We start from the raw sequence: 10,873 nt of genomic DNA, 5'->3' as shown, positions 1-10,873 counted from the left end.
GAGCAATGTCGAGGCGGAGGAGCACCAAGAGGGCGGCATGGAGGTGGATCTTGGCTTTAGAGAAGAGGCCTCTACTCCATTCCGTGAGACGCTTTGCCGTTTTCTTGAGCTTGTGGAAAAGGATCATGTATGGGTCGGTATGCTCAACTGGCTCGGCCCAGGCCTTGTGGACCACGTCATAGAAGCCTGGCATAGAAGCCCAAAAGTTCTCAAATTTGAAGGTCCTAGGCCTCCTTGGCCCCTTATCTTCAGCAAGCAGAAGCGGGCAGTGGTCGGAGAGGGACGAGGAGAGCGCATGTAACACGTGGTCGTTGAATGTTGTGTCCCACTCCACATTGCAAAAGAAGGGGTCGAGCTTGCAAAGGGTAGGGTTGGACCTCTCATTGCTCCATGTGAATCTCCTATTCTGGAGGTGGATTTCTTTGAGCTCACAACTGTGGAGAGTTGCACAGAACTAATTTATACGGCTGCAGTTCACGTTCCTCTTGTTTTTATCCCTTCCCCGATAAATTTGGTTGAAATCCCCGAAGGCTATCCAAGCCACACCAACGGGTGGCTTTTGGCTAACGAGCTCGGCAAAGAACACATCTTTGAGCGAGTGGTCGGTGGGGCCGTAAACGGTGGTTATCTTGAAGCTCATGCCCGAGTCTCTGACACGGACCATGGCTGAGAGGCAGAAGGTGGTGATGGTGATGCTGGACATCTCCACCAAAAGGTCATCCCAAAGAAGAAGGATACCACCCCTGGTGCCATTTGCTGGACGTTGTGCGAAGCTACGCAGCCTATGCCCCCTAAGAAAGCAGCCGTGAACTGATCGATATTGTCAAGCTTCGTTTCCTGGAGGCACACTACATGACAGGAGGAGGAAGCGATAGTAGCATTAACTGTCGACCGCCGGTTCAGACAGTTAAGGCCCCGGACATTCCAGCTCAGAAAGTTTACTGGTTGTGATGACATAAATTAACAGCGAGGACCCTAGAGCATAGCCACTGAACATAGGCAAGAAGAAACATGGCAGCATCTGAACTGGCAGCGAGAACAACAATTTGTGTGCACACATATGCGACAGCCAACACCCACGGTTGCATAGATAACCTGATACATGGCGCATATACAGCACGCCCACACACTTTGCTACCAAGCTGAAACTTGACCCAGCACCTAACCATCCGGCAACATGCAAATAGTTGTACTAACATAGCAACTAACAACCCAGATTATGAGTAGCGGCTCAGGACGCTGCCTACTACAGCACGGCCTCCTCGTCGGCCCTCTCCAGGTCCAGCGCGCCTCCTCCTCCATGCTCCAGGAGAGCTTCCTCCACAGCATCTGCATTGGCGTCGTCTAGCTTAAACAGGCCTCTCATGGCTGTGAGCACCTCCGGCGATAGATGCTCCTTGAAGCGGTCCATGAAGGCGTCCAAGGCTGCGGTGGTGATGTCCTCTCCATCGTTGACGATGCCGAGAGAGTGACAGACCAGGATTTCTGCCGCGCGAGCCACGGGCGTGGCCTTGGGGCGGCTTGCCGTCTTTGTCTTGTGCAGCGAGAAGGTGCCGCCGACCCCGGAGATGGAGACTCCAGCCATTGTTTTGCCGCGCGTCGTAAGATCCCGAGGCGGTGTTGGAGCCGGGGTGGGCGGGATGGCCTCCTGCCTATATTCAAACAACGGCGCAAGGCACTACAGGCCAACAACACCAGAAGCATCGACCCTACGGCGCCGCACGGGCGAAGGGGTGCGGCGCACCGGCCCGCTGGACGGCAATGGCGGCGTTGGCGAGGCCTCAAACCCAGGGGCCTGGACGGGGACGGCACAGGCAGTAGCATCGTCGTGGGCACACAGAGCTGTCGCAGCGCCCCACTTGGCTCCCCCGGCAGCAACGTGGCCGACTGAACTTCATTCCTCTTGGACCTGGGTGACAGCGGCAGAACGGAGGTTGGTGAAAGCGGCGGCGAGGCAAGCGGCGTGAGGGCTTCTTGAGAGCGACGCCGGGCAGCACGTGGCGAGGGATGCCTTGCAATGCTGCGGCCGCGCCCAGCCTCCAGCGGCACGGCTTGTAGAGGTTGTATCTCAAAGGCACGGGCCGCCGCCACGCTTGGGGATCCGGAGCCCAGCAAAACAGCAGGCGCGTCAGCATCACGACGGTGGCCGCCGCGGTCGCGACCAGCATCATCACGACGGCCGCCGCACCCAAGGTCGCGGCCATGATCACGTGAGGCGTCTCGCGGCTGCCTGGAGAGGCTGCGCGTGATGCGCGCCCCCACCCTTCTCTGTTGCGCGAGTTGTCGCGACCCCTGCGATCCCGGGTGTCGCGGTGCCTGTCATGGTCGTCATCCCGGTCGCGCCGGTGGCTGTTGTTCGGCCGGGAGATGCGCTCACTTGGGTCGCGGGCTTGCCGCTCGCCGTCGACGACGCCCTTCACGAAGTCGTACCCCTTGGAAACAATCCTTGTGCCTTGAGTTGGATCCTCGTGGATCGACAGGTGGATGATGACCCGCCGCTCCAGGGCACGCCGCCCAAAAGCTGGCTGGCTGTCCCCGCGCGCCGGCAAGGTCACCCAATTGACGCGAGGGACGTTTGCCGGCAACGCCGTCCACGCCTAGACCCCAAGCACCTCACAGTCCGTCTTGAGCCTTGAGTCCGGCTCGATGTAGTCGATGGAGCAGCCTGGCCCAATGGCCTGCGCGACGGTGTGCTCGTCCCAGGCCTGTAGAGGCAGGCCGTCCAGGCACAGGCAGACGTGGTGGACGAGATCAACGATCTTGGAGTGATCCTCTAGCCGCCACGGGCACAGCTGCAGCCTCGTCCCGCGGAACGGCAGGTCCCGGCGCCCCGTCGCGTCGATGCAGTGGTGCCACTGGAAGAACCTGACCAGGAACGCCTCCGGGAAGTGTTTGACAATGGAGATGTCATCCGACAGCATGCCGAGCTCGGAGACGATGGCAGCAGCGATGTCGTTCGTGCTTTCCCGTAGGTCTTGGTCCAGCCATGCGACCAACGCATGCGAGCCCAGAAGAGCCGCCTCCTGATGCATGGCCGGCGTCCCATGGATGACTGTGAAGACCTCCGCAGGCCGCTGGGAGCGGTCGCCAGACCAAGCCATGTGCGGGGAAGGGAGCGGCCGGCACGCAGGGCGCTAAGAAGGCGAGGGGCGGCCGGATGGCGCACGCGCAGGGGGCAGGCGAAGAGGATGCGCGGTCGGGACGCAAGGTCGGAGATGAGGAGCTGGCTTGTTGTAGCAGGATTTAGCACGGTGGCCCGGATGGAAGCAGCGGCGGCAGACGATTTGGTTTGTGCACTTGGCTTGGCGATGTCGAGGTTCAAGGAAGCGGAAGCATAGGCCTTTAATCCACTCCGGCGCGGGCTGGCGGGGCATAAAATGGGCGCCAGGCAAAGCCGTCCGGCGCGGCCGACGGGACGCGACGGTGACCCATCCCACCGCGTCTGCAACCTCGAGCCCCGCGGGCGCCACGCGCGTTGAATGCGCTTCCAGGGCTTGGCCGCCCACGCCCTGGACGATGGCCCAGCTACCATAGTTATTGCGCGCAGCGGCATCATTGAAGAAGGGGGCGCCCAGCCTGGCCCTGACGCGGAGCAGCTCAAGAGGCGTCTCCGGAACGACCGACACCTCGCGCGGGTCGCGCGGCGGCCGACCAGGCGGCGGAGGGGGCGGGGTGGCCAGTTCCCGATCTAGATCTCGGACTGAAACATAAGGGATTGCAGCCCAGCGGGCGGGGGCGAGGGGAAGCCCCAAAGCAGTGTAGGCGGGGCGGGGGCGAGGTGCGGAGGCCGCGGCGAGCCGGGTTGGGTGGCCAGCGGCGCCGGAGCGGCGCCCGCCAGGAGGGGTTGGTGGACTATGGCGGGGGGATTTCGGCTGTCGCGAGAGCGCGAGTGGGGTCGGGCCATGCTGGTCTGGTCTTGACCTCCGAAAAAATAATCTGCAGAGGCAGATAATTATGTAGGCGCAAGGGCATCTCCAACGCAACCTGTAAATTTTTACTTGCAGTTGTTCACGGACAAGAGGAAACCAGTATGCGGATATGGATGTGGGAGGACGTCATTTAACACTAGCCGCATACATTTTGATAATAACTCAAACTAATCGGACGAAATTCGTTCAAACACGGCCGGATTTGATATAAACATGACCGAATTTTATATAAACATGACGGGTTTCATTTAAACATGATGGATTTTTTTACATTTACATCAATTAAGTGGAGCTCGTCTGGCTAGGTCTAAATGGTCGCCGATGTCCGTTCCCCATGTCATGCCATAAGCCCCGAGAACTGAAGCTTCACCGTCTTCAGTTCCGCCTCAGCACTCTGCAGCTCCGGTTCGTCGTCGGTAATGTCCTCCATTGGAACGTCATCGTCCTTCGGTTGCCTGCCAGCCAGCAAGCCAGGAAAAATGGCGGCCGTCTCCTTCTGGTCTGACGCCAGGCCATCCCAGAGAGCTTTGGTCGGGGAGAAATCCATGGTGGGAGTGGTGCAGAAAGGGATCGGAGGTGGATGACAGCGGCTATGACCGGGGCATCGGTTTTTATAGCAATGCTGGCCAGCAGAGGGATGGATGGGTGGCGCCGGAGAAGACGCCTCGACAACCGCGTGCCATCAATGTGAGCGGCAGACGGATGGACGGACAGCCGTCGTGTCATTGGAACACGCGACAATCGCCTGCACTGAAAGCTGCATGCGCAGCGCTCTCTCGATCGGCGTGTCGCTTCAATGCTGAGCGGCCGTGTCCGCTCTGGCCTGGTATGAATGCGGGCGGTGACACTCCGGAGCGGCGCTAACCAAAAACGCACGGGAGAGGGTGGGTTTTTGGTGGGCCAGGGCAGTCACAAGCAGGCGTGTGATCGGTCTGAACTCCCGCAAAGCCCCTCCTCATTTGTCTCCGATTTGCGGGAGAAATCACGTTTGGACCGCCCCGCGGACCGATACAGACGCACGTTGGATGGCTTCTGCTGTCCGGACAGCGCGGTCCGGACGCATGCCGGAGGTTTACGGGTCGGCTAAGGGCATCTCCAACGCCGACCTGCAAACCTCCCGCATCAGTCCGGCCCACGAAAGCCATCCAACATGGTCTTGTATCGATCTGCGGCGTGGTCCAGATGTATTTTCTCCCGCAAACCAGAGACAAACATCGGGAGGTTTGCGGGAGTCCAGACCGCTGTCGCGCCCGCTTTTGACCGCCCTGACCGACCAAAACCCCCTTCCCCTCCCGCATGCGCTTCCGGCCAGTCGCTAGGTGCCCGCATTCATACTGTTGTAGAGCGCGCTGCTCCACATTAAAGGCGGCTTAGGGTGGACTTGACTCTCACCGCCTCCGCCATTGAAGTGGCGCGCCAGCCGAGGGCGCCTCTCGTTGCACACCCGGATGAACACTCCTCGCCGCATTCAAACACCTCCATTAAACCCATGTGGAAGCCAAGAAATCTACTCCGGCCACACATTAGTTCACGAGCGGCCGGCATTAAACTCAAAGCCAGGCAAGCTCCTCCCGTTCGCCCTCTATGTAAACGAGGCCAAACACCGGGAAGAATCTCACCAGTCCGACAATCCCCCACCACATCCTTCCACCATTTCTCCACTCTTTCGATGGCATCCGACGAGCAGAAAGAGCAGTTCTCCGGCATAAAAGCCGGTCGGGTGGCCCGCCGAGCCCGGCGGATACAAGCGAGGTAGCTCGCTGCTCCACCTTCCTCGCATAGTCTGATGGAGCAAGTTGTTGTCCCTAGTCGGCGCGTGGTTCAGCAACTCTCCGCTCCAAGCCGGCTCGTGAAGGAGTGGCGAGTTGCTCCAGGCCGACACAACGGGGAGCATGCCGGCACAGGCATCATCGCCTCCAGTGCATGTGACTGCGCCATCCGCTATCGACGTGCACGTAGCCCCGTCATGCAGGCACAGAAAGAAGACGGCTACACGGATGTCGATGAGGTGATGACACGCACGTCCGCGCCCGCGGCCATCATCGAGGAGAAGTAGAACACGGGAGGCCGCCGCCGCTTGGGTCCCGGGAAGGCCACCACCGGTGACCTGGTCGGTTCTTCTTTATCTCATACCATCCTGGGCACCCGTCTCAGCTCCACTGAAGCATCCTTCCCCTTCGGCTGAAGCACGCTCCTTTGCCACTCCGATGAGCAGCGCAGCTGGACATAGAGAAGATACAAGGGAAGAATATGCCTCTGGGACTCCCGACAGTCCGGTGGGCTGCCAGACATGGGGAAGACAAAGGTATCCACCGCGGCCGGCTGTAGGCTAGTGTAGTGTATCTATATTGTGGGAGTAGAGCTCCGTGTGACCATATGTGCACATAATTTTACATTTTTAGTTGAAAATATGTCCAAAATGTAATCGTTTTGTTTTTTTTGATGAAAAAGCAGCATGGTGCTGAATTTCATTGATGTAGAGGTAGGAGCAAACAGTTACAGGGAACTGGGAAAGGAGAAAAATACGAAAGAGGAAGAGGCAGAAACATGGTAGGCGCCAGATGCCCAGCCTAAATACACTGGCCAAGCGACCTCGAGCTTAAGGCGTCTCAAAGAAAGTGGCCATGGGTGCCAGCCCCGCCTGTACCCACATCCTGGCTTCGTCAATGATTCTGGAGTGTACTTGAGACGCCGTGCCGGTCTTGGCGTTGAAGATCCTGTCGTTTTGCTCCTTCCAAATGCACCAGGAGACCAGCAAGCAGGTGGCCTTCCAGGTAGCCCTTTTGGCGCGCGGGAGTGACCGTGTCTGTCTTCTGAACCGCGTCCACAATCGGGTATCAGTAGGCATCGCCAGGTCCGAGAAGGGGCTGCCCAGAGAGCTCGCCGTTTTTGACCAAACCTGCATAGAAAACGGGCAGGCCGCGATGAGGTGGTGCACCGTCTCCGTTGCCGCCCGGCAGAGCGGGCAGACCGGGTCATGCGGTATGTGCCGTCGTTGGAGGTTGTCCGTCGTGAGGCACTTTCCTCGCAGAAGAATCCAGGCGAACGTTTTGGCACGCGGCGCCGCCTTGGCCGACCAGATGATCTCATTGTCGTTGGTTGGGATGGCACCCTGGAACATGTTGTGATATGCCGAGGCAGCCGAGTACTTGCCATCCGAGGTCCATTTCCATCTCATGCTGTCCTGCACCCCGTCGCCGAGCGTGATTGCTGAAGCTGCCTCCCAGAGCTCGCAAAGTTGGTGCAGCACTGTGGCGTTTGGGTTAGGTTTGACGTACCTCAGCCAAACGTTGCCCTCGATGGCCGCATCGAGCGTAAGCCATCGCCCGTTGCAGTGCGCAAAGAGCTCCGGCCAACGGTCAGCCGGCCTGCACCCCTGTGCCCAGTGCGAGCGCCAGAAGCTCGTTTTCCTTCCGTCGCCGATGACTATCTCCATGGATGCTCTGAAAATACCCTCAGCCGCTGGGTCATGGGGTAGCACCAACTCGCGCCAAGGCCTGGAGTCATCGATCCAACTGTTCCAGTACCAACGAGCGCGGAGTGCGGCCCCTTGGCGCTGCAGATCGTGCACCCCAAGGCCACCAAACTCGCGCGGCCTGCAAACCTGCTTCCAGCTCACGAGGCACTTGCCGCCCAGCGAGGACTCGTCTGCCGCCCAAAGGAAGCCTCGTCTCAGCCTATCGATCATTTTGAGGAACCAAACTGGCGGATCCAATTGCCATGATCCGGTAGATGGCCATGGCAGTTAGCACCGATCTGACCAATTCGATCCTGCCTGGGAGCGCGATTAGCTTGGCCTTCCATCCTCTCGGTCTCTTTGCAAGGCTGTCTATAACCGGCTGTAAGTCCTCCCTCCTCAATCTTGTATCTGAAAGCGGTAGGCCGAGGTATGTGATTGGGAAGGCTTTGGACTTGCAATCCATTTCTACCACTGCCTCCCTGATCTGATCCTCTGTGCATGCTATTGGTGTAGCCGCGCTCTTTGCCCAGTTGGCCCGTAGCCCAGCGACTGACTGGAAGAGATCCAAGAGAGTGATGGCGGCGTGCATCTCATTCCGCGAAGGGTTAATGAAGAGCATGATGTCATCAGCGTACATCGAGATTCTGTGAGGCATAGGGACCGTGCCAATTGCAGGGAGGACCTGGGCTCGGCTGGCCGCTTCTATGAGCCTAGCAAGCGAGTCCATGACAATGACAAACAGGAGCGGGGAGAGGGGATCGCCCTGGCGGAAGCCTCTACGGTGGTAGATTGTGTCAGATAGATCACCGTTGATGCCAATTTTGGTTGACGATGTTGCTAGCAGACCTGCAATCCAATTGGTCCATCGGCGGCCAAATCCTCTCGCACAAAGCAGATCGATCAAGAACTCCCAAGAGACAGTGTCAAAAGCTTTTGCAAGGTCGATCTTGAGTAGAATGGCCGGCGTTTTCTTCATTTTCAGGGTTTTGATCATAGCATGCACGTACATGAAGCTGTTTAGGATAGATCTCTTCTTGATGAAGGCGCTTTGACATGGGGCAACGAGCCCCTCCATTGCTGGCTGTAACCGTCGAGCAAGGATTTTCGCTATGAGCTTTGCCACGCTGTGTATCAGGCTAATTGGTCTGAACTCCGTCAGTTGCGAGGCACCTTCCCTCTTGGGCAGTAGGATCATGACGGCCGTGTTGAGGGCCTACAGGTTCGCAGAGTTGCACCCGGCGAACTTGGAGATGGCAGCCATCAGGTCTCCCTTGATGATGGGCCAGCATCTCTGGTAAAACAAGCCCGTAAATTCGTCCGGCCCAGGCGCTTTCTCTACGTTGAGATCATTGATCACATCTAACACTTCCTGCTCCGAGATGTCGCTGTCCGGGTACTGCAGAATCCCATCATTGGGCAAGTACTGTAGGGCCTCAAAGTTTAGAGTCACCGACCGTGGCGCAGGCTGCCCTAGCAGGTCGGAGAAGAAATCACAGGTGAGTTGAAGCTTCTCTCCTTGCTCAGACACATGTTGGCCCTGGTGTTGGAAGGATTGAATGTAATTCTTTCTCCGTCTTGAGGAGGCCTTCATGTGAAAGAACTTGGTGCAAGCGTCCCCTTCTCTGACCTAGATCACACGCGCGCGCTGCCTCCAGAACGATCGCTGCAGAGCGCTGATGCCCAGCAGCCGGACTTTCAGGTTGTTGCGGAAACGGTGCTCATCAATCGTCAAATCCCTTGAGTCTCTGGCCTTGTCTAATCTATAGATCAGCTCGTTGATCACGTCTAGGGCGCTGCTCATTTAATTTAGGTGCCGGCTGTGCCACGCCTTCAGAGCCCGGGCCACCCGTCCCAGCTTGGTGTGCAAGACCACATACGCGTCAGGCGACAGAACTGGCTGCTCCCATGCCGCCGCGACCACGCCGTCAAAGCCCTCGATCTTGGCCCAGAAGTTCTCAAATCAGAATTTTCTGCTGTGCTTGAACTCGGTGTCACAGGATAGCAGCAACGGGCAGTGGTCACTGACGGCCGAGGATAGGCCTTGCAGAAGGCAGGAGGGGAATAGGTCGTGCCATCCCTCATTAAATAGCACCCGATCGAGCTTCACTTTCGTTGCATGCTGTTGCTCGTTGCTCCAGGTGAAGGATCGACCATGGAGATACAGGTCCTTTAGCTCCATGTCGGAGATGAAACGGCGGAACGCGTTCATCATCCTGCGATTGACCCGGTTGTTGGATTTGTCAGCCGCCTGACAGATGAGGTTGAAATCGCCAGCGCAGATAGTTGGGCCGGGGTTCGCAGTCATCACGGCTCTTAAGTCGCCCAAGAAGCTGATCTTGTCTGCATCAGCCTACGGTCCGTAGACACCAATGACACGCCAGGCCTTCCCTGACCTCCGATGACAGCAAGCAGCGGAGATGAAGGACGGGGTGCAGTGCGACGAGGAGACAGTGATCTCGTCGTCTTTCCAGGCCATGATAATCCCTCCCCGAGTACCAACAGCCGGCTGGAAGCAGAAACCGGTGAAAGCAGGCCCACAACACTCTGTGAAAAACTCTTTGGAAACCTCTGAAACCTTGGACTCTTGAAAGCACACGAACGATACATTAAACTGCTGCACTAATCTCCGAACCACACCTCTCCTAGCAGCCGAGTTCAAACCTCTAACATTCCAAATTAGCAAAGGACAGCTATCCATGGGAAACTACAATAGATGGACGCAGAACGCCGATGGCTGCCCTAGACGGCAGGGGCGGAAGTGGCACCAACCACAGTCGCCCTCACTCCCGGAGCAGCAGCCAGCACCGTGAGGGCCTCAATCTGGGCTAGGGTTAGCGGGCGGTCGAAGGAGAGCTCGTAGCGGCGCATGGCGTCTTCCCCGGGCGCTCCAATGCCAAGCTTCTACATGATGAGGTGTTGCGGCCGGGCCACCGCGTTGAGGGTGGCGGTTGCTTGGGAGGCCAGGTGCCCACTGCGCCTAGGGTTGGAGATCAGCGAGCGCCGGCGGCGTGGCGCCCTCTTCTGAAGCATGGGGCGCGGTATGATGGGAGGAGCCAGCGGCAGAGCGACATCAGCGACGAGCTGGTCTACCGCCGACCGCGACCCCTCCACGCCCCCTGCCAGCGGGCCCTGGCTCTCCGGGCCCAGGGCGCATGCACGGTCGAGACGATCCGGCACATGCATGGGTGAGACCGCACCTGTGCCCTCGTGGGCCCCTTCGGACAGCGCCCCCTCCGGGGCCACCAGCTCCTGGCGTCCCGGTGCAAACGTGGCCGTGGCCACAGTTGAGACCTCTGGGGCCCCTTCCGTCAGCGTCAGCGGCCCCATGCAGCTGGCCGGCTCGTTGACCTGGGCCTCCATGCTTGGTGAAGTGAGGGCCCCCGACATCTGGATCAGCCCGAGGGCGCTGAACAGGGGCGCCACAGGGTCCACCTGACCATGCAGGGCTGGCAGCACAGCAACACCTGCCCGAGAAACAGCGCCC

General features: G+C 58.8%; 1 pseudogene; it reads right to left on the bottom strand.

Moving 5' to 3' along the window:
- Window positions 1–1,229: 1,229 nt before the first annotated feature.
- Window positions 1,230–3,101, bottom strand: LOC119352748 (annotated as a pseudogene).
- Between the last annotated feature and the right edge of the window lie 7,772 nt (window positions 3,102–10,873).

This window comes from Triticum dicoccoides, chromosome 1A (assembly GCF_002162155.2).
Source record: "Triticum dicoccoides isolate Atlit2015 ecotype Zavitan chromosome 1A, WEW_v2.0, whole genome shotgun sequence".
NCBI classification, from domain to species: domain Eukaryota; kingdom Viridiplantae; phylum Streptophyta; class Magnoliopsida; order Poales; family Poaceae; genus Triticum; species Triticum dicoccoides.
This window is presented reverse-complemented; position numbering and strand designations above follow the sequence as displayed.